The sequence below is a fragment of the Mastacembelus armatus genome, chromosome 16, assembly GCF_900324485.2.
Source record: "Mastacembelus armatus chromosome 16, fMasArm1.2, whole genome shotgun sequence".
NCBI lineage: Eukaryota > Metazoa > Chordata > Actinopteri > Synbranchiformes > Mastacembelidae > Mastacembelus > Mastacembelus armatus.
In genome coordinates, this window is record NC_046648.1 from 8,408,359 (window position 1) to 8,432,924 (window position 24,566).

Consider the following 24,566-nt stretch of genomic DNA (forward strand, 5'->3'; position numbering starts at 1 on the left):
ACATGCACGTTGACACTTTGAAAATCATGGATTGCCACTGCCACTGGAGTTACAGACCTGCTTGAATATATTGAATGGGTCGGCACAGTGCCTCGTTGAACAATGTTGTGCTGCTGTCCAGGAAAACTTGACCCAGGCCCAGTTTTTTTTAGACAGCCCTGCATTTCTTCTTTCTGCAGTGCTCTGATCTGCCTCCCCTACTGGGAACAAGTGGGCTGCATTGTTTTCACAGAAAGCTGTGGTTATGAAGGCTCCTTTACCGGTCATTGCTGATATCCACACCTCAGCCCTGTCACAAACACCTGTAGTTCCAGACCAAAACCACTGGTCTGGGATCAACTAAAGATCCACTCTAGCCTCAAAAGTCCAGTATCTGTCAGATGTTGTAGTTATAAATTCTGAAATCAGGATTTATGCCCTGAAGCCAAAACAGCAATAGTAGAAGTTACAGTTATGTTTTACAGTTTTAAATCTGTGTCTCATTGTATCAGTGGATTTCTATAGTCTTTCCTTTTTCAGAATTCAGTATTTTTATATATGCAAATCAAACACAGATCTGTCCAGGGTGTACCCCTGCCTTCCACCCGAAAGAGAGCTGAGATAGGCTCCAGCAGATCCCCGTGACCCTGGTTAAGGAATAAGCAGGTATAGAAAATAGATGGATGGATGGAAAGTAAACACAGGGAGCTGAAAAATGTTATCTACTACACTAATTTAACACAAGAGCATTAGATTTGTTTAGTCAGTTCTGTTTGACGGATCCAGTGGTGTTAGCTGCACATTCCCTGAGGGTCTTCATTGTGGAGTGAGGTAAACAAAACAGATGTGAATCATGGAGTGGATAAATTCATTAGCAACTTATCATTAAACAGACTCACATCTGCACTTCCATTTTTAGAGGGTGCTGAATTAGAAAACATGTATTCGTGTCAGCAGCTAATAGGAAGAGCACAAAAAGAGCCTGTATCTGTCAGTTTCCATTTACATCACGGAGCAGATATCAATACAGCGTGGCTCAGTGTGCTGGGTAGCAACGCAGTGAGTGCGTATGTTGTTTCTGAGGAGAGCTGTGGTTGACCTGTGTGTGTGTGTGTGTGTGTGTGTGTGTGTGTGTGTGTGTGTGTGTGTGTGTGTGTGTGAGCAGAAGTCAACACACTTGTTTGTTGAAGAAGTTAGCAGGAGATTTGCACTGATGAATTAATGGTGGCAGAGCAGTGGTGCAGAAGATGCCCAGGGGGAGAAAGAGAGAGAGAGAGCGAAAGAGAGAGAGGAGAAAGAAGTTGTTGCTCCATCCCGTCGTGCTCGACTCCCCGCATCAAAAACCCAGCTGGGGCAGACTGGCACTCACTCACTCGGTGGAAGCGTGGGGTGAAGAGGAAAAGGAAAGAGCGGAGGGAGAGTCAACACGACAAGGACAAAGCAAAGACAGGCCACAAGCTGACTGTGTTTTTTATGATGGGAGGGTGGAGAGGGCAGCAGAAGCCATGCTGCACTACGGCTTATACCATCTACTCAACACAGTGCCAAGTAAAAAGTAATCATTTGCTAAAGTAATAATAATAGTTCACATCTGAAAATATAAATGTAAAGCTACAGCAAGCTGCCAACTTAGCATCTAGACCTGATACTCTGTGGTTTTTGTACAGAGCATGGGTGTTTTTTATTTTTATCTGCCAGAGCTGGGCGTGTCCTGATACATATTTATGTGTGTGAAGCCGACGGTATATATATATATTTATAGATTTTCTCTTTTGAGTATTTGTGCATTCATCGGTGCTCCAGTGACAATAGTGGTTCAGCATAAGTAATGGCTTTCAAGTAAGTTGGTTGTATCTTGCTGACAGTATGTACAGGGAATCGTACTAAGGCCCAGTTACTGGAGAAGGGATATGTAAAAAGACAGAGGTTTTACGAGAACAAGGCCTTTTCTCTCTGCCACTCACATGGACACGGTCATTTCGAATGATGACAGGTCTTTGAAAACAGTAATGTTTGCATGTGAATGGTCTATCTCTCTGTCTGAAGAGCCCTGTGCACCACAGTGACAATGGTTCTTTGGATGGACTGATAGCTTCAGCTGGAGATCAGCATTCAGTTGAAGACCTATTATTGAGCTGTGCATCAGCAGGGTGAGGAGAGACAGCGTGGCAACTGCCATAGGAGGAGCAATTTGAACATTTGTCCGAAACAGAGGAGTGGAGTAAAGGGTACTGAACTGGATAAAGCTGTCTGAAGCATCTATTGTAGCTGAAGCACCAGATGTAGCAGCCTCAGGGCACCTGATTTAAAGAAATGACACACATAGCTGTTGGATCAATTGCAGCTCTGGTACGTTTTGTCCTCTTACCCTGTAGTATATCTCTGTTTTCTTGAGTACATTTCACAAAGGGAGAAGCCTGGCTACTCTTAAAAATAACACATAAATAAACGTTACACCAGTGCACCTCAATTCACCAAAATATTATTTTAAACTGAATTCCCTGAGTTTGTGTTGCTAATTAATATCGAAGCAACTGGGCAGTTCATCCAAAAAAAAAAACTCTGATGATACTTTATTGTTCTGTGAGGGAGGTGTGTTTGTGAATACTGAAGTTAACAGATGTCCCATTTGAGCTGGGCTGGGAATACCAAGTAGAGCTGCCTGCATGGCGATAGTTGGCTGCTGTAGCAGGAAGACCAGGCTGTTCACTAAGCACTGCTCAGCGGGACAGATTAGTCATCTTTCTCCCCCCGTCAGCCTACTCTGACACCATACTGTAAGTCGCACGATGACCTGTAGTCTCATTTGGAAAGCTATTTTATTATGACTCACAAACTTCCTTAAGTGCATATGTGAATTGTTAATAAAAATAGTATGACATTGTTCAGTCCATATGAAATAGGTATTAAATCCTGTTTTGACTCCTGCTTCTGTTGCTGCACTTTGAGCATACAGTTAGAGTGTAAGCGTACACTTTCCCTTTAACGTATCACCACCCATTCAAACCTGGAGAACCGACATTGTTTTGTTCAGTCTTTCTGCCTCTGCTGCTTTATTGACTGAGAGATTAGCCAATCGTCAACAGCGTTAAATTCCTCCACAGTTTTTCAAGCTTCCACACGTTGTTTCTCAGATGGATTGGTGTCAAGATAGTTTACTCCACTTCACATTAGCAAAGAGAATAACCTTCAGCCTAATTTGCTGAAGGCAACAGAGCAGTAAACACATTTTTAACACCTTTAGAGATTAAATATTAATAATTTATACCTCAAGTTTGAAATGTAGCTTAAATTTGGAGCTAAAATGACTAACAACACGAAATATACAATATTAATGGAATAGTTTAACATTTTGCCTCACAACTTTGTCTTTTTTTGGTGACAGTTAGATGATGTTCAATACTGCTCTCATGTCCGTCTGGTAAAAATTACTCTCAACAAAGAAATCAAAGGCAATAAGCATGTTTTCCAAAGCGTTTAAACCAACCTTTTAAGGCAGTGCTTTAAAAAAAATGTGTTGATAGGTTTGTTTGAATCTTATGACTTTTATGTGCAACAATTACTCTTGTGATGTAGTAAAGAATTCTGTCTGAATATCTTCATGTGCAGTCCAGTGATAAGTGTCATGTTAAGCGTTTGAACAGTCCTTTACCCACCCTCACTGATGCAGGCTATTAATGAGGGTGTACAGTAGAGGTGTTTGTGTGTGTGTGCACGGGTGAATTTAACACATTGTACTGTAAATCTGTTGCATAAATTCAGTTTGTTTTTCATTTACAGCTGTTGGTTTTAATGGAGTAACTAATGCTGTGCTCTTTTCAGCCATGGTATACCTAGGTGACTAATACAGCCATGGTGATTAAGCTTGTCATTGTGTAGATTAAACCAAAACAGTATACGGAAGCATCATCCATCAAGGTTGTCATAAGCTCTAGATTTCTTGTGCATTTAACTAGTAACGTGGGTTACTCTACTTTAATAGCAGTAATATAGTGAAGACGTGTCATCTAAACCTCTGTATTGGTAATCCTGCTTTCTGATAGATCATTTTGTATTATTTTTATTTTTATTTCATTATTACAAGGAGGCTTGGGCTTTGCTGTCGTATCATGGACTGGTTTTCACTTCTGTGTCTTTTAACAGTGAAAAAAAGTATTACTCTTTATTTACCAAAAAAAAAATGAAAAGAAAAAACAGACCTTTATTAAACTTTAAATACATGTAACAGCCTATTTTTCTTACACATGTACAGTACAGACATCTGCTTCTCTGTGATGAATTAGTGTGAGAATCTATTTGGTGTGATTGACAGCTGTCTCAAAGCCTCCGGGAGGCTATGTCTTCATTTGCCATGTCCACCTCAACTGTCACTTTCCATTTAGTAGGTATTCTTTCTCTCACCACTCCATCTCACTGCCTTGTGTTCCTCGTGTTCTGTGAGATGTATAGCTGGCCTCTGACACTTCTTATGTCCTCCCTCTGTCTCAGGTTAAGTACCTGCCACAACATCTTACACTTTACCTCACAAATCTACAAGGTCTTCGTATAAAGAAATCAACCTTATATTAAATCTGATGGTAGATTTGAGTGTGAGAACACACAGCAGACACTGACGGCAATATAGTCTTGCAGACACCTCAGACTCCCCTCTGTAATCAGGTTTTTGCATTCACTGTACAACACAAGAACTAAGCCAATGTGTGTGCAGTGAATTTTAAGATGCCAAGAGAAGAAAGTGGGAAAGGACAGTCAGTTGGTTGCGTAGCATTATTCTAGTTACACTTATTTCTGAAACAAGCCCATGTGCAGCTGCAGCAAAAAAAAAAGCATTAAACCAAGAAGCATTAATACTCAAATGTTCAATTAAACCCCATGAATAGATATTCTGATTTAGAGTCCATTGCAAATATGTCTCCTTTACAACATGCAAGATTTGTGTGACCTGCTCAGCTGGTGCCAGTGGTGACAGATGTTGGTGCCTCCAGCGAGTCACCGCTTTCTCTCCTGCAATGAACAGATGTTGAGAGAAAGTGAGAGCACTTGCTGACAAAGCAGTGAACACAATCAGCGCATGAATCTTATGGCTGTCGGCATGCAGATGCATACATGTTAAAAAACCTTTCATGGCAGTGCGCCAGGAATTTTTTTAAAGAATGAATTCTCTCTATTGAGGACTGAAGTAAACATGTTTTTAGTGGAACTGAGCTTTGATTTTACAAAATACTTACAGTATATCAATATATATCAAAAGGGACTGTCAGATTCAAAGTGTTTGAGTTCAGCTGGAAAACTGGGTAAAAGTTCAAATATGTAATGCCAGAACAAGATAGGTGGGGATTTTGTCAGTCTTGTGTGTCCTTCATGTGTAGAGCCTGAGTCCGTCCACACAGAGTCAGTAAGGCTGTTATTTGCTGTTTAAAGGACGTGGTGAAAATGAGATGGACTGGGATGGGCGCTGGGGGTTTTGTGCTAATTAAAGTAGGCAGCCAATCAAAGGTTTGTGCTTCAACAAATGAGCATGGTTTCACACCAGGCTCTGCCCTGGGTCAGATGGGATGTTTGGATCACTGGCGGTCTTGTTTATCTGTCTTTCAGATGTCCGCAAAGGACAGAGTGTGGGAAGGTTTTTAACATTTTTAGTTCCCATGTTTAGTTTTCCCCCCAAAAAGGTCATCAGTTACACAAGATCACCATGACTCACTGAACCTTCTGCCGTCAGAGCTTCACTAATAACAACCATATGAGCTAATTAATTAAACAAGAAAGACAACAAACAGAATAAATTCACTTTTTTTCTGAACAGCTTGAGCATTGTCATTTTTTTGACATTTCTTTGATATCTGACTAAAACAAGCTCTGTAGTGTAAATAAGACAGCATTTGAGATGTGTACCAGACACCCGCGCTGGATCAGGTTATCTCTACAGAAACATACAGGTTGTACATTATTTGTAGAGGTTAGTATTTGTGGGAAACTCTATCTGAGATTTTACCTGAAATCACTTTTGTTGCTCAGAGATACCTCTGCATGTTATTCTTTCTAACAATTAGACGCAATGTCGGGAGCTAATAACTGTGATAATTAAACCTCTCCTTTTCATCTCTGCCCCTCCCGCTCTGTAATGATCTGACGCGATACCCCACAAGCTGTTGAAAACTGCCAATACTGAGAACAAATGCCTGATTTCTGCACCACCACCAGCCACTGTGGCGTGACGTCGCAGCCACTACTTCTGCCGACCAATCGCATCACTCCTTGACGACGGCGCTCGGCAAATGAGAGGGCAAAAGCAGGACTGAGGCTAGCAACGAGGAGGAGGAGGAGGAGGAGGAGGAGGATCAGGAGGAGGACAGGGGAACACTGCAGTAACAGCAGAAACACTCTTGAGGCCCCGCAGATACTCAGTGAATCAAACACTGAAGCCTGTGTATGATTGAGCGGCTGATGAGGTGTGTTTGTCATCAAGATGGGGACAAAGAGAGCATGCACCCATGTTTTTTTTGTTTTTTTTTCTTGTATGTATCTGCTTGAGTGACACAAGAGCAAGAAAGTGAGGGAGAAAACATGCCCAGGAGTCAGAGCCAGAAACATAATGAAGCAGTGATTTTTTCCCCCTTTTTCTCTTTTCTTCTCCTCCCTTTTGTCAGCTAAGATAATTCCTCTGTTAGTCAAGTGAAAAGCTGTGGCTCAGGGGTGTTTCTGTGTGATATTGATATATGTTAGAAAATGAATAGCAGCATTTCCCCAGCTTTGTGCTTATGAGCTGAACTGTTGATTTATGGACCGTTTTTTGATCAGAATAGAGCTGTTTGACAATGCTGGCACATGCCGCTAAGTGGCAGGGAAATCATTAGATTTAGCTCAAGGGCTGGTTAGCTGGTGAGGCGTTAATGTGTGCTGGTGTATTCATCTGGTATTGTTTTAGTGTCTGGGCTGTGTGTGATCACTCAAGGGTTGATTTAAGTGTGCAGACGGATGCCTGTGGGAGACTCCTTTTGTTTCAAGCCAGAGCCAGACAGGCTCCATTTTATAAACTGAAGCATTGGCTCAGGTACAATTGTTGAATCTTGTTATACTCTCTGGCATTTAGGTATTTTAATAAAGTGACAAATTCTTCAATTCTTCACTGTTCATTTTGACGCCTGGTTTTGATAGTAATTTGAGTGGATCTTTATAGTTCACAAACCCATTACCTCCAAAAACCTAGAACTTTAAATGACAGAGACAGAACATTACAGAATGTATCATGTGTCTTATTTATGGTAGTGCTACACATCAAGTGTCTGCATCTATCGAGCTTCTCAGCTGTGAAGGAACATTTTTATTTACTTATCAGGCGTTGCAGTTTATGCAGGTCTTTGAATAAGACTTTGCATTATGAGACTCATACTTTAAAACAAATATACTTTGTTACAATCTTCATTGATGACATTTACACAGCTTCATTATATGTAGACTAAAAGTCCTGCACTCACCATCCTTATTGAATATCCATATTAGCAGCCAAGTGGATCAAAAGTGAGACTCCTCTGTCTGCAGAGAAATGGCCACTGACTGATGCAAAGGTAATTATTAGAGTCTTATACTGATGTAACAGTCTGAAATCAGTGGTTTATTGTTAGCTGAGGTGGAAGTACTGTTTACTTCACATTCAGGCAGGAGGTGTGTTTCACTTGTTCTCATACCTAAGGGGTGATCCCTCTAGAAGGGTCACATAGATTTGCATACATACACATAGATTAATAATGTTCTGCTACACACTGTTTTAGAATTTCTAGTAATCTTTTCTTCATCAGAAATATTAGTTTCACCTCTTTGTGCCGCAGACAGTTATTTTATTGAAGCTGTCTCCAGAATTTTGCCACCCTGTCCCTCTGTACTAATCTAAAAACTGCATTCTAATTTGAATTATTTCATATAATATAGTAAATCATATTTTATATACTTGTTAACAGCTTTTAACATCTGAATTTGCAAAGTAATTAAGTAACTACAGCAAATAAAGGTGGTAGAGTAAGAAGCACAACATGTCACTCTGAAATGAAATAGATTATAGGTTTAAATTAGCATAAAATATAAATAATTAAATTAAATGTAGAATGTTATTTACAATTATGAACATTTATCATCTTATTGCAAATTCATATCCATTAAATGAAGGTACATCATTATGTGTATTAGACGTGATATAGCACAGGAAACCAAAAGAAAGAAGCAGCGCTTTGTCAGTCAGCTACAAGGTCACTCAAAGGTTTGCCCTAGTTGTAAGCTGCACTTCCATCTTGTCCCAGTAGCAATTTTGCTTTCTTTATACAGTGATGACTGGAACACACACGGAGCATCTCAATTTTTTATTTTCCCATCTATCCAGGGTAGAAAAGTTGGCCTTTTTCAGTCTTCACCAGTGGGAAACAAAAACAATATAAAAAGTGTCAGAGATTGTTGGCAGTCTCAAAAAAAAAAAAAAAAAAAACTAGAAAAAAGAATTTGCCAAACAGGAGATGTGTGAGGAATAAAAAATGACATCCAACCACTGTGGATATTCAGCAGAGGTGGAATGCTAAATGGACACCCACTCAGTGAAGAAACAGTGCATGTCATTTCTCCAATAAAGAACAAGCTCGTTAATGTGTTACAAGTAAGTAAAATAAAAGAAGGGAGGTGGGCTTTACATTGTGAATGTGTCTCTGGCTCAATGACAGGCGCTTTACAGGTGGTTTCTATAGGGCATGTATATCCCATATGACAATGTTGTTTTTCCAGTTAATGCACACAATAAATCCCAAATCCAGGATAATCCAGGTTATCCCGTTTCATTTCATTCCACTTGTTATTCGCGTTGTGGCTTTTCCTTTAGCTGCCACTCTCACCACTGTGATACTGAGGGAGCCCAAGTTTAAAGCCTCATTGGTCAAAACTACCACATAACCTCTTGACACAGAATCGCTGCTCTGGCATTTAGCAAGGGCAGATGGGTGTAATGTGGTGTAGAGCTCCATACATCATTATGTGGAGGTGTCTGACAGCGGAGCAGAGAGAGGCGAGCTCCAACCGTATTACATTAGGTGCCTGGATGCATCAGAGGGTCTCATTAACATGTATGACCACAGGTTGTTGTTGCCCTTGTCCTCTCTGTGCGTGTCAGTATCAGCAGCACAGTTTCAGTCCTGCAGCCTCAGCGGCGACTGACTCATTCTTGTTAGGCTTAAGCTAGTCACAGTTGTCCATTTGCTTTGTTATGACTGCCTGCCTGGCTGCCTCGCAGACTGTAGGAACTAAAATCCCTGCAATCCATTTCAAATAGTAATTTGATCCGTGTTTGATGGACAGTGTGACGATGAGAGGATGTTGACAAGATGATTAGCACATACTCTGGAGATTACTCCTTTGGGATTACCAGACTATGTTCTTGTATGTAAACCTGATGAGCATTTATTGGAGTTTCCATGATGAGGATAACAAGTTTTTATATTTCATAATTGATTAACTAGGGCTGTCAAACATGGTGGCTATGGCTGGATATGTTCAGTTCTTGCTTTCTATACACACTCATATTTGTTTGGGTTTTACTGTATATCATGATTTTGCCAAATGTGGGATTATAATTTAGCATACCTGTTTGTGTTTAGACAAGAAGTAACATTTCTTTATGCTCCTCAAACTAAGGTTTTCAGAGAAACTATCATCTTTGTCTCTGACACCTCATATCATAGAATTTTAAGCAATACACAGCCAGACAGAAAGTGAAATTTCTAATTCAGCTAGCGATAATGCTCATTTGGGTAACACAATTTCCAAACCATAATAAACATTTGGGGGTATTTTCTGTATGAAAGGTTGAAATGTACATTTCCAAAGACAGCTTCTGCCTACCCTGAAAATCCTGTAATAGCATGATAAATATGCAAGAGTACCCACATTAACTCAATTTTGGGCACTTGCGATGAGCGAACCAAGCAAGCAAAGTTTTTATAGCAAAAACTACCCCAAAAATAGTGGGGTAGTTAAGACTGTTGCCTCACAGCAAAAGGTTCTGGGTTTGAATCCCGTTTCAACTTTGGGCCTTTCTATGTGGGTTTTCTCCAGGTACTCCAGTTTCTTCAGACAGTCCAAATACATATAAATTGGGGTTAGGCTAATTGGAGTCTCAAAAAATCTGAAGGTGTGGATGTGCATGTCGGTCTCTAATGTCGGCCCTGTGATAGGTGATCTGTCCTGAGTGTACCTTGCCACACACAATGGGACCCTGGATGTGGTAGATGATGGTCGTCTTTTTGTACATGCGACTACTATGTTCAAAAGCTAGTCTCTAAACTTATCTTGCGTCTTAGTACTCTGCTGTAGTGTACTGCTGTAGTCTACAGTTTATTTGTATTGTTTGAACACAGCTGCTGCAGGAGGAATGAGGGCAGTGACACTGAGCCAGGCATTAAAGCTGTGGGCCATAAAATCAAAACAATGAGCTGAAAGATAATAGAACAGCTGAGGGGAAATGCAGAGTTCGGTGACAGTTGTCTATGGGTTTGTTGCTATAGGCGACACTTTAGAGATTACATATTGTCATTTGGGTATTTAGTTCATTTTTCAATTAAAATTACTGATTAGTGCACCTTTAAGCAATAAAAATATCAATTCCTGCAGTTTTGAAAGAAGAATATGTACAGTGTATAAGGATGACATCGCTACCTTGAATACAGATGTGATCCTTGAGCAGTACCTATTGATCTCTTATATTCCTTCAATCACCAATCAATCAATGTGGGACATTTTGATACCCCATGTGTTTTCATTAAATAGGGTTTCTATGCAGTAAATACATGTGATACATTTTGTTTCTTCCCATTTCTTTCAAAGGTACATAAGCAGCATTCAGACTATTGGGACTCTAAGACATTATTACTGTCAGACAGGTCATTCTGCTGCCAGCTCTGTAACAGAGAATGACGTCAAGCCAGCCTTCCCCGGGTTGGCTTTATATAGCACAGCACCTTATCTGCAGCTATATGTAAACATCAATTCCCTAAAAAAATGTGTTATGTTGTTGCTGCAAGGCAAAGAGTGGGAAGTGAAGCAAAGAGGAGGAATGGAAGGCAATGCAAATGCAGCACCCTTTTTTATAGGTCTAATCCCTCTTAGTAGGGGAGCGATAAGCATGTTTTGACTTAGCCCCAAATTTCCCGTTGTTTATGCATCCTTTGCCAAACCACGTGGATCCCTGCAGAGTCGGATAATCTTAGCGATGCCAGTCTGGCAGGTCTGCAAGTATACTGCTGCCGCCTAGTTTAGGTCAGATCACAACAGTGGGGTAGAAAACAAAATGCTTCTAAGTCTGTTTGCCTTTGCTTTTCCCTCCCTCTATTCATCTTTTTATAAGCATTTACTCATAGATAGGAATTTGTCATAGCTGCTGGCTTTGTTGACATGCGCCTCTCATTCCTCTTTAGTGCTCGAGCTCTGTGGATGCATTGGAGACGGAGATTGGTGAAATCATGGCTCAGAACGAAGCCTGTTTACCCAGAAAATAAAACACCCCAACGTTAAACCAATGGCATCACGACGAGCCTGTTCCTCACTGGTGCGTGAGGAAAAGCTTCTTAATCTTGCTGCAATTTCCACCACGGCCCCTTTATTGGGTTTGAGAGGAGTGTGTTTGTGGCATTATCAGTGAGGTGGCAAAGCTGTTTGATACAAAGTGAGCCATGTGGATAAAGGACTGTAAGGGTGCTCATTACATCATTACATGCATTACCTTCTGTCAGGACATTTAACCTTCTGCATGCTTCCCCTCACAATCTCTCTTGCTTGATGCACAGCAAGGCAACGCTACTTACAGGACACAGTAGATCTGACGCTGCAACCTCCTAGTGTCTGCATGTTTTTGAGTCTTTGCATACCAATCACACTGACAGGAATTCAAATGAACTGCAACTGTGAGCAATTCGGTTTGCACAATTTGACACCTGAGGTTTTCAAAAATGCCGTTGATGCTATCTGAGTCAAATTTAGTAGCTCCGCGTGATAGTTTTTGGCATGGTTATCATTACAGTAAACTTAACAAGTTAGAATAACGTAATAGAAACCTGCTGTGATAGTCATGTTCCTAAATCAGGTAAGTGAAAAATAAATTAACTTCAAAGTGTGAAAAAATGCCAGTGAAATGAAATAAAAACGAGGAAAACAGAATACTATACAGCATTTTTCTTACAGCCATTGCCTCTCTTGGCTCCATACAGGTGATAAGTGTGACCTGGACATTGTTACCACAGTACAGAGCCTGAGGCAGTAGGGGACAGCCTGTAAACAGAGGAAAATGCTGACCTTACAGTACATATACTGCAGCAACATTAAAAATAAATAAATAAATAAAAAAGCAGCAGGGTCCAAAATAAGGGTGGAATGTTTGAGGACAGTGAGGAAAAAAACAAGCAGGATTCTCTGCTGGTAGAACGGACATGAGATTACAGGAATGAGTCCGAGAGCTTTGTCACATGTCAGCACCAATTTACCTCAATGAGCACTGTAACTGTGGCAATTTTAAAATGGTTGCAAGTGTCAACCTGCAAAAAAACCCCAGTAGATACAGTTCTATCACTTGTGGCATGTCTGACCTAGGCCAGTCACTTTCGTAAAACATCACATTGTGTTATTATAGTAGGATAAGATGACATATTTTAGAATTATTATTAGACATGTTGCAGTGGGATAACTGATGTAAGTGAATGAGGCGGAAAACTTTATCTGTAGACTCAGAATTTTTAACAGAAAGGAATGAATAGGAAATATTTAATATAAAATGTTTTATGTGTATAATAAAACAAGCAGCGACATGTTAATAACTTATAAAATTCTGCACTTGCACAGTTACTATAAGTCTTGAAAAAAATGAAACCACAGGTCTCATAAAGAGAAACTCCAATGTGTCTTCAGACTTATTAAAATTTGCTGGTTAGGATTTCAAACACACCGTTTGCTTGCTCTTTGAGTGTAGGTAACATGCACCACAACAGGTAGCTACTTAAATTAGTATAGCCTTGTCAAAAGTGAGTGTTGTGCTGTTTAAGAACATATATTAGCCTGCTCAAAGTTGCATTAGTGTTGGTGACAAATAATATAAATGCTATGTTTATTTTCTTTGCTGTGTGCTGCATTGTCACATTGTGCATAGGTTATACTGCATCTATGCCTGTAAATTTCTTTATAAAACATGGATGCAAAAAAGTGCTCCATGTGTAAACTATCCACTGATCAAACTCTGCTGTCTGCTGCTGTAGAAAAGCATGAATGAACTGTACACACGTGCTGCACACACACACACACACACACACACACAAGCTTGTATATTCTGTTTTCACACATACATTGTCAATGTGTTTACCCATTTCTGTTTCCATCTTTCATCGATTCTGTCTCTTCTTTCCATGTGATCTCTCTCTCCCTCACACACACATGCACGCACACACACACACTAATGCTGTTTGGCCTTGTGGCTCAGTGAAACAGAGCTAGAAGAGGAGCTTCATGAGACAGTAATTAGTACAAACTCCTAAGGGAGTGGAGATAGACTTCACAGAGCTTTACACACTCTGTCTCTATCTCTGTCTCTCTCTCTCTCTCTCTCTCACTCATTCTCCAACCTCATTATGTGCTACCCAAACAAACAGCTTCCTCAAAATAGTCATTAGCACAATCTGGCATATCCAGCCAACTTCTTCTTCATTTGTTTAGCTTACTGAAAAACTTCCTCTATGTGCAATTCTGTAAAGAAAAGATAAAGCATAAATGAGAAAATCAATGAAAAAAGGAACGTGGTCCTTTTGGGGCTTTTTGGTTTTAGTGGATTATAGAAACAGAAAATGGTCAGTGTGTGTGTGTGTGTGTGTGAGTGAGTGTGTGTGTGTGTGTGTGATTTAACTGAATAGACTTTAGGGAACACTTCTGTGAAGCAGAACATAATTTCTCCTGGTGTTTATTCACAGCTCGGCCCGCTCTGTTTGCCTCCCTCTCCAGACTGTTAGGGTTTATTCGATTTAGAAAGAAGATATACGGTGATGGACAGCATTTCCATAGAGATTAGGCATTTTCATTAGCCAGTTAGACATTATGTCATGTGTGTTGCTTTGGCCCATCAAAGGATGGACACTTGGGTGAAATGGCCAGAAGGATTCTGTTCACTTCAGCAGTTTTGCTGGAATGATTGAAAGTGAGTGCGAGGGGTAGATTGCTGGGAATCTTATTGCTGTTTCAGGACTTTTTCAGACTATAGATAGATAGATAGTGTTTCAGGAGCCATTTTTTACTTTTTTTTCACTAAGTTTTTCCTGGAACACTTGAGATTGATCTTGGTTTGTTTTTTCTCTCTTATGTGTTTGTGCACTAGTATTTGAGTGCAGTTTGTCTGGGTGGGGGAATTGGGTGTGGATAGACCTACTGCTGTAGGTTTGGGATTAGCTGTTCAGATTAGCCCAGTGAACTCATTTATAAATGTTGAACCCAGGCTCTCATCATCCTTTTAACAGACTTTGAGTTTTGTTGTTGGCCAGTTTGATTTGACCTCTTGATTCATTTTAACTAGGATAACCTAATTCTAGCCTTTTACTGCAAAAGACAATGCGTAAGGAAGGTTATTTAGGAATGCTGTATAGTAAATATTACAATTTGATACCAGCATAGACAAACTGCAGCCCTAAGAAAGAAGAAAACTACTGTACAGAGAAGTAATTCACTTCATTGAATAGCTATTGCAGAAAAATAAATATACCATAAATTGCATCAAAAGCAGCGTAGTGTCTCGAAAAGCTTTAGCATTCTAATTTTGTGATGACCTTACAGTGAGTGACATTCACTCATTCATGCAGAAACCAATGTAATGAAAACTCACAGGGCAAATTGGCAAACAGCAGCAGCTGATGAGCTATGACACTTATTTTGTTAAATGAAAGATCAATGATGTGGGAAAATAAAGCTCTCCGATAACAAACTTGTTAACAGTCTGTTAGAAAATGTGTTTGTACAATCACTACTGGGACAAAATATTCATGCAGCTTTCAGAAATAAGATATTTTACCATCAGTTCTTGTGACATAACATTTCCCAAACCAAGCTTTTTGTTGAACAGTGTCCAACAAAAGAGTCAACAAAAAGTGAATGATGCCATACAGCTACAGAATCTTCTTCTACTCTTCTTCTGAAATGATTCCACTGAAATGAGGACATATTGCTGCAAAATGTCAGCATTTTAAATCTTAATCAGAGAACTTTATGCTCCTACTGATCCCAAGGCCTACAGTAGAGCTAATGGTGTCAGGTGCGTGGACATGCAGAGCCCTCAGTGTCAACACAAGAATCTTGAGTTCGATGGGGAGCAAGTGTAAAGAAATTCAAATCTGATTTGCATTTGTACCTTTTATAGGACCTAGAAAAAAGCATTGGACCAGTATTCTGGACCTTATGTAAAAAGTCCTTGGATGTCTTCCTAAGACAAAGTAAGCTGAATTTAAACCAAATCATTTCCACAGAATCATCCCACCCCCCACCCCACCCCCTGCTGCACTGCTTCATCCCTTATTATTGTAAAGACGCCTCCGTACCGTACAAGCAGAGCATTGCTAATAAATTCTCCTTCAACAAGGATGTGATTACCCTATTGATTCTTTCCTTCAACTTCCTTGCTGCTGCAAAAATTGCATGATTACATTTCTGTGACACAACACAGTGACACCAGCAGCCTCAGATGCAAATATGCTTTGATTCCTCCTGCCCTCGAAGAGTGAAGGTCACAGATCTGATCACACAGTCAGATATAACGGCTTATAAGCATAACAATGATGTCTTCTGTTTTGTACCCTTGCAGACTGAAGAAGAAGTCTCAGTCGGTGGATATTTCCAGTCAGGGTTTCTCCCCAACCCTGGTGCCAGCCTCACCCCTCAGCAAGGCTGCACCACCTGTTGCCAAGACAACCACTGTCCTCGCAGTGCAGGAAAACAACACCACTAACTCCCAGCGCCGCAGCCCCCGGTGTGGCGAGCTGAAGAGAGGCTACACCATAGGTAAGTCTGTATGTGTAGCAACTGATGATGTCGCTTGTACCAGATTTATACACATATAAACTTTATGCTAACAATTAATGCAGAGAAGTGCCAGAGAAATTATCTAAATGCATCCACAAACTCATGTGGCAGTCACTTCTTTTTTAAACAATTTCATCATATTTCAGCTATACATATTTCATCTATGTATTTACAGGAGAATTTTATGTCCAGCAATTACAGTACATTATCGCTTTTTACCAGCCTTCTGGGGAATGTTATTTTTATAGCGTGTGTGTGTGTGTGTGTGTGTGTGTGTGTGTGTGTGTGTGTGTGTGTGTGTTTGTGTGTGTGCAGACATTCAAAGTTCATGCACTCTCTGAACTGTTGAACTTCTTACTTGGGCAAACTTCACCATGTTACTTCCACCGCTGACTCCCCTGATCTCTCATCTTCTGAATCGTTTCCTGCCTACAAATCATAATTACGTGACTGATGAGATTTATTCCCGTGATGAATCCTATTTTTGGTGGGTGGTGGTGGAGGTAGTGGGGGTGTATTTCTGTGTTGGAGGGTAAGTTGCTACTGTGATAATAAGTACACTTCAGGGAGCTGACTTCTCAGAGATGATGAAATGAGTTTGAGCTAAACTAATTCCAAACTCATAAATGCAGTGCATCTCTTCTCACTTCATTGATGTGATTCGGTTAGCAAAGCTGCTAGGGTCAAGATCAGAAAGAATGAGCATGCAAAAAAGAATAGGCAACCAGGATTTCTCAATGCTGCCGAATCACTGAAGGTAATGGGAAAGTTCTTTTTGCTCATTCTTGTGCATGTCTAGTGACATTCTTAGGGCTTGTTGCTGTTTTATGACTTTTCTCTTCACTTCTTTTTAATGACTGCAAAAGCGAGCTGCTGTAATACTACATGTTGGCAGAATGTGCCTATATAGTGTAGTGTATAAGATAAATTGCACAGGGTGGACAAATGTTTTTAAACATCAGAAACTCAAGAGAAAAACCAGGTTAAATAGGGTCACTGTAGCTTAAGGGTAATAGAATCTGGATAATCACAGAGGGGAAAAACACAGAATGAAACAAAATATCAGAATACAAGAAAGCAATGAACAAAGCACACAAAATTTTTAAAAAGTGCAGAAGCAGAAGAAAACAAAAACATGTTGCTCAGAGTTAATAGTGCCATCCATCCATCCATGTTCTTCCACTTATCCGGGTCCAGGTTACGGGTGCAGTAGCCTAAGCAGGGATGCCAAGACTTCCTTTTCCCTGGACCCTTCCTCCAGCTCATGGGAAACCGAGGCGTTTCCAGGCCAGCCGACTGACATAGTCTCTCCAGCGTGTCCTGGGTCTTCCCTGGGGCCTCCTCCCGGTGGGACATGCCCGGAACACCTCACCAGGGAGGCGCCCAGGAGGCATCCAGTACCGATGCCCGAGCCACTTCAGCTGGCTCCTCTCGATGTGGAGGAGCAGCAGCTCTACTCCAAGCTCCTCCCGGGTGACCAAGCTCCTCACTCAAAGGGAGCACCCGGCCACCCTGCGAAAGAAGCTCATTTCAGCCACTTGTATCCGAGATCTTGTCCTTTCGATCATGACCCAAAGCTCATGACCATAGAGTTAATAGTGTCCTTGATGATATGAATAACAGTGTGAGTGTTGGAGTTTGAATATCTGACACTGTTATATTGTGGCAGAGGACAGAACATTTGACTGTTTACTAACCTCTGTGCTGTACATGTCAGGTAAAAAAAATTATGTGTGGACAATCATTTCTCCATATTACTTTGTCTTTATGTGTGATTTAAGTCACTTCTACACCTAGTGTCCAGACTACCAAAAAAGATTAGACCTTGTTACCTCTAGGCAGTTTCTTGTTCACCAGACAGGCTGATGCGTGACTCATTGATTGGGCAGTTTTGGTTACCCGGCATCATCTCACTGCGTCGGCCCACACTGGGACATTATGTTCTGATGCCTGAGAACAAATCATGTTGTACTTTCCTGAATTGAATAAGTTTACTATAAGGTTAAGCTTACTATAAATACAGCATCTAGACCTCATACCTGATCTGTCCCAGATGTTTTAAGCATGCTGTGGTCAGGCCTTTCCTCATGAAATCTAAACTTGATCCTGCATGTCTGTCAAATTCTAGACCATTGTCCCATTTACCTTTCCTTTCTAAGGTTTTAGAAAAGGTTGTTTTCATCCAATTGCATTCTTTTTTGGAAAGAAATCATGTCTTTGACAAATTCTAATTTGGTTTTAGAACATGTCATAGCACTGAATCCACTCTCCTAAAGGTTCAGAATGATATCCTCCTGTCCCTTGATTCTAAGAAACCTGTGCTGCTAGTGATGCTGGACCTCACTGCAGCATTTGATACTATGGACCACTCCATCCTCCTGACACGTTTATCACAGCAAGTTGGCTTTCACGGACCTGTGCTACAGTGGTTTAGGTCCTATTTAACAAATAGGACAAATTTCTCTGTTATGATTGGTGACCTTTCCTCTTCTCCAGCTCCCCTGACCTCTGGTGTGCCACAGGGTTCCATTTTGGGCCCTGTTCTATTTTCTCTGTATATGTTAACTTTAGGGTCGATTATTGCAAAATGCAATGTTTGATCTGTATGCAAATTCTTCTGATGCACTCACATCCATCCACAGATGTTTGGATGACATCAAACTGTGGCTGTCACAGAATTTTCTTAGTTTGAACGAGAGCAAAACAGAATGTATCCTGTTTGGCACCTCCAACCTCTCCAGTATTGCAGCTCCTGGTCTTGATTCTCTGACCCCTTACTTTAACAGACGGTCAAAAATTTGGGGGTGACCTTAGACAATAGCTTAAATTTCCATAAACAAATTAACTATGCCTCCTTGCAAAGGTTAAGCCCTTCCTGAACCACAGTGACCTGGAGAAAACCATTCAGGCTTTTATTAGTTCCCGGCTCAATTATTGCAGCGCTCTTTATGTTGAAATTAACCAAGCTTGTCTGTATTGCTTGCAACTTGTGCAGAACGCTGCAGCTCGCTTGCTGACTAACAGTCATAAGCATGGTCATATCACCCCTGTCCGGTACTCCCTGCACTTGCTCCCTGTACATTTCAGTTTTTCAGTTTAAGTTTCTGTTGTCTGCTTTTAGTGCAATTAATGGCCTGGCAACTTCATAGTTATGTGAGATTTCAAGCTCTCACCAAACCAGCAGAGCTCTACGTTCTGCTGGCTGACATCTGCTAGAGGTCCCACGGTCTAGGTGCAAACAGTGATTGTTCCTTTGCAGTGGTGGGTCCCAAACTCTGGAATACTCTTACTGTTCTTTTAAGTTCTTGGTGAATTTGAATTTCCTTGCATGTCCTTGAACTTGTCCAGTCTGCGATTAGTCATGTAAATCAGTGCAGCTGCTTAAAACTTTACAGCAGTGATGGCTGTTCTCATGGCAAGGGCTGTGTCAGTGGAGCTTATATCACATGGGGTCATCACCAAGAGCAGGGGAAGTTGTGTCTTTCCAACCTGCTGGTGGCACACTCTGATAAGCTTTCTACAGAGTCATCATGTATCGACTTGGCTCCTGGGTACAGGCATTGACTGGAGAATAGAGTGATCTATAGTCAGTTCAGCTCGCAATAATCAATAATGGAAATTGTGGGATAAAAGCTTGGCAGGACAGGTTGCTATTTTAGCTCATTCATATCAGCCATTATCCATTCTGTGGCAGCGCTGGGCTCTTTTTAAAAGTGTAGGGTCACAAGTTACAGTCATTCAGCCATTAAATGAAACACGATTGCCTCTAAAGCTATGAGTCATAGATGTTAATCATTTGCTCTCGCTACCGTTGGCTGAGGCCTGAGTTTTCACCATGACTACAGAAATACTGCATCTGTCAGTCATTTATGCTTTTGTACCATCTAATGAGACAGTGATTAGTGACTGGCCCATCTCTAGTTCCTCTCTCTAGATGGGGCCCTGTGTCATTTGTGCTGTCAAACCCAGGTCAAGTTGCTCCTACAGGGCTGATCATGCTAATTTATTCTAATGGGATTGTAATAATGTGGCAGGCAGCTTGCTGTGCTGTCTGCCAGGCTTCAGACAGACCTGTCATTAGTGGTACAGAGCACATTCAGTACCGACATTTTAATAACCCCACCAATGAGCCTCCTACCAGGACAACACCAACTGCAGTTCTCACCTCTGAGGACAAGTGCTGATTGATATTATCACGGCATTCTAACTAAACATGCTACATTTTCACAGTCATTGCGGTGCCCTTTAAATGAAAATGAAGAGGAGCTGTATCTAAACGTGTTGTGATAAGTGCCATTCATCGCCCATGCGGATGTCGTCAGAGCAAAGATTGAAGGAAGATGGAAGAGGAAAGATGGGCAATATTTAAGCTGTCAGAACAGCTCAGAGTGAAGGCATTTGTCTTAATTCAAGAGTATAGTACTGTAGATTAAATGTGTTGGCAGGAAATGTGACAAACAAGAAAGGGAAGAAAGGTGAAGGAAAGGAAAAAAAGGGGCAGGAAAAGAGAGAGAGAAAGGGGAACAAAAGGGAAAGGGATAGGGAAGGAGAAGAATGAAAAGTGGAGGAATAGTAGATGAAAGAAAAAGTCAGGAAACAAAAGGAAAACAGAGGAAACGAAAGGGAAGAGAAGGAAAGGGAAGCAAAGAGAGAGGGAATATGTGTGATATCCCAGATGCCTGCAGTGTTGTGTCCTGAGAGAGTGTGACACTTGACACCAACTCTCCACTGATTCAGCAGCTCTGTCTGACAGCCACCGCCATGCCTGACCTTTACATCATTATAGCCAGCCTGTAGCCTCGACTCTGCAGCTCCACCCAGGAATAGAACGCCAAAACAGAGATGAACCAGATGTCTCTACAGCTGTAGATTCATCACATATGACATATAGTGTTCCTGCAGAAAACACTGCATTAAAAACTTTTCATCACACCATGTTCTCATTGGCAACATGTCGTATGATTCTATCTCTTTTTTAAAGGCTGATTTGTGCTCGTTATGCCTGTGTATACAGTTGATAGTGATTCTCTGTGTGCATGGTCTACCATTAACTATGGCTTCAGTTTATGACTATATTAAGTAAGCACATGTAGGTGGGAGAGATTCCACTGTCCCTCCTGCAGATGTGTTTGTATGGCTGAAAAGGGAGAGCCTTCACAGCATGTCACTGCAGATAATGGTTTCTAAGAGGAGAGCGGCTGCATTTCTCTCCCTCCATGCATCACTCCACAGTTTCATTCCCCCGTTTAGTTTTTTCTGCTTTTTCTGCCATTTTGTTCTTCAATTCCTCCTCTGATGCCTCACCCATTCCCCTTCTCTTTCCTCATCTCTCTTCCTCATCTCTCACTCTCTTCATCTTCACACTCTGTACCTTGTTATCCTCTAATGTATTTCCTATGTCTCTGACCGGGGGGTACAGGCAGAAGGGTAATCTGTCTCAAGGACAGCTGGACAGCACTTGAGATTTCTACAAACTGTGGCACCAACCTTGGCTGCAGTCTTGCAGGAGAGGCATTTTATCACAATATGCTCTGGTCTGAGCTATTTCCATACTTGACAGACAGCAAAAGTCCTGCTTATGCATGAATATACACATGAATGACCTGACTGGTACTTGAAGGATGGAGGAGCTCCTTATTGATAACAAAACCAGCTCATAACAAAACCGATCTTTTTTTTTTTTTGGATTTGGACTGTATGTGTTTTTAAGGCAAACACCCAGAATTTGCCCTTGATCAACAAATTCACTAAATTTGCGATCGCAAAGCATTTTTATAATAGATAACATATATCTATAGGCTTTACATTTTCAAGCTGATAAACTTTAGAATTAGTGATAGTCTTTTGTTGAAAGAACAGCGTCAAACTTAGAGACTCAGTAGTCTCATCAGAAACTAACATAAATAAAGTGCTTTTTAACGTGGTACATTTCATGTCTTTCTGAAATTATTCCAGCCCCGTGGTTTGCAGGCAGCAACAGGAGCCTGACATTGCTAACGCAGCACCTACAGCACCTGACAGGGGGAAATGCTAATAAACACAGTAGAACCACACAGGTTGGCATACCCTAACGCCCTGAGAGAGGCAGCCCCTGCCACTGCTGCCTTGTGACTGATTATTCCCCTGTTAGTTATTCATTGGATTTTCACTGGTGGGTCGAAGAACGGAGGAGCTGATGCTGGCGTAGCAATACACTAACTCACTGCAGTTCCCACCAAGCCAGTTTCATGAGAAGGACTTTTGGTGGCTGGAATTTAATTAGCAGCCATTCAATAGATTGAAGGTTGTGTCAAGTTGGTTGTTGCCATCCTGTTGCTCCTTTACTTCTGATATTTGTATTTGACTGGAAGCACATAGTTGGAGCACTTATCCAGGAAAACATCCATCCATCCATCCATTATCTATACCCGCTCATTTCTAATTAGGGTCACGGGGATCTGCTGGAGCCTATCCCAGCTCTCTTTGGGTGAAAGGCAGGGGTACACCCTGGACAGACCGAGAGTCCATCGCAGTCCTTGAAAACAATTTTTTTCCCAGTATTCAGCAGCAGCTGTACAGTTACAACATGATACTGCAAGAGCTAATCACAGTGGCAGTTGACAGTAGCTGCTGGCAATATGTCGGTGTTGCTCTGTTTTTGTGTTTGATGTACTGTATTTGTCTGACAACTCAGGTGGGTCATCTTTCGTGCTTAAACATTCAGATCGCAGCCAAGGGTGGTAATTACACACAAGCTACTGTCGGATGCCTTTCTGTTTTTTTTTTTCCATGGAGATTTGGCAACTTACATATCTGTGACAATTTTTAAAGGAGATGGGAACACTATGTGTAACCTTATTGGTGCAGTATTCACTGGATTATTTGAATTTTTACTTGCTAACTTTTAGTTTAATGTATCAAAAGATAAGAAATTCCTTTATGAGGAATTTTTTTTGCAAATGTATTAAATTCAGAGTCTTTGCTGTAGCACTCCAGGCTGTGGTCAAGTGCATCATGTTTGCTTTACTTATCCTAAAAGAGGCAGGTTAGAATAGAAATTTCGAGTTTTAGCGAACATTGTTTACATAGAAATGAACCCCTGTGTTTATCCATTTGGGCATTAGCGTAACATTTAAATAGAACAAATGGAAATATTCAGTGCTCACATGCTGTTATTACAGCCACTGTGGAATGCTCACTCAAAAGAGACTACTCGTGTGTTTTGAAATCCACCTTAAGTATGAATCATCCCCATGTTGTGCATCACTATCAAACCTTTACATGCTCTTCCAAACTTACTGAGTGAGAACTAGGGAGGCAGTGAGTGAATGAGTGAGAGAGAATGAAAGTGAGTGAAGAGAGAGAGAGAGTAAGAGCTATTCGTCACGGTCTGACAACAGCACCCACAGTCATGCCATGGTGCCTTTGCCAGCAGAGCTGCTTGTGTGCACTGAGATAAGCCCAAGCCTTCTTGCCTTACCGGTGTAGGCTGGTCACGTAGCACCAGAAGGCAGCCTAGCCTTACTACAAATCCAACTGAGGTTCTGTCTCTCACCTGCTCTGACTTTCACCTCCTCTGTCTCTTCCTCACTATCTATCTTTATTGAGGTCTCTCATTTTGCCCTATGTCTTTATTCCTTTATCACACTTTATTACTCCATATTCCTTTGAAAAATCTCTATTTACCCTTTCTAGCAGCATGTATGAGGAGACATAAATGTAAAGTGTAACTTTTACATGGACGTTTGGAAAGCCATTTTCAGACTTTTTCCAAAATCTCTAATCCTCAATCCATGAAACCTAAAGCCACACCAAATAGCATCATGCTAGTGCTCTAAATGATAGATTGATTTAGAAAGATGTGCATTGCTATGTGAATTGGCTTTATATATAACATAGAGTTGACATAGCATCTTATCAAATCCTTTTTAATCTTTTATTAGAACAAATTAGGTTCAGATTTCAACTTTCGAAAGTAAATAAAACATATAAATAACAAAAGAATCAACGAAAGCCAGAAACATTTCTTTTTAATGAATGAATGTCAAGAGTTTGTAGCTATAGTACAACCTGAAAATTAGATGAAAAGATAAAAGATTAGATACAAGTATGTATCACTAATTGTTTCTAGCATATCTAATTTTAGATCTTAATTTTCACAAGCCCAAATGTAGAGCTGTTGTTTAGATGATTTTAAGATATAGTAGTTAATGCAAACTTAAATTCAGCTGTGGACAGCCTGTGGGCTTGTGGACCAGTGCCTGGGGGACTCATGAGTTATGACCATGCTAAGCGAAAAGTAAACTGTATTATTTGAGTCATTTTTATAGTCCCGAACTGTAATTTACTGCTTCCCCCACATCGATATTGGGTGTTAAAGCAGACTGGGTAATATTTTACAAGAACCTACACAATTAATCCCACGAAAGTGAGTTTGCGCACAGGGTATTGCAGTCTACAATGTGCTGTTCATAAGAAAAACAACAAACATGCCTCCAGGGCTGCATTCACACTAAACTGCACCAGAGGCAGCCAAATTA

General features: G+C 40.8%; 1 long non-coding RNA gene across 1 annotated transcript in view; it reads left to right on the forward strand.

Annotated features, from left to right (window-relative positions):
• Positions 1-15,932, forward strand: part of LOC113122067 (uncharacterized) — a 56,104-nt gene extending 40,172 nt beyond the window's left edge. The window contains exon 3 of the long non-coding RNA XR_003294824.1: positions 15,830-15,932. This is a non-coding gene — a long non-coding RNA (uncharacterized LOC113122067). The remainder of the gene's footprint in view (positions 1-15,829) is intronic.
• The last annotated feature ends 8,634 nt before the right edge of the window (positions 15,933-24,566 follow it).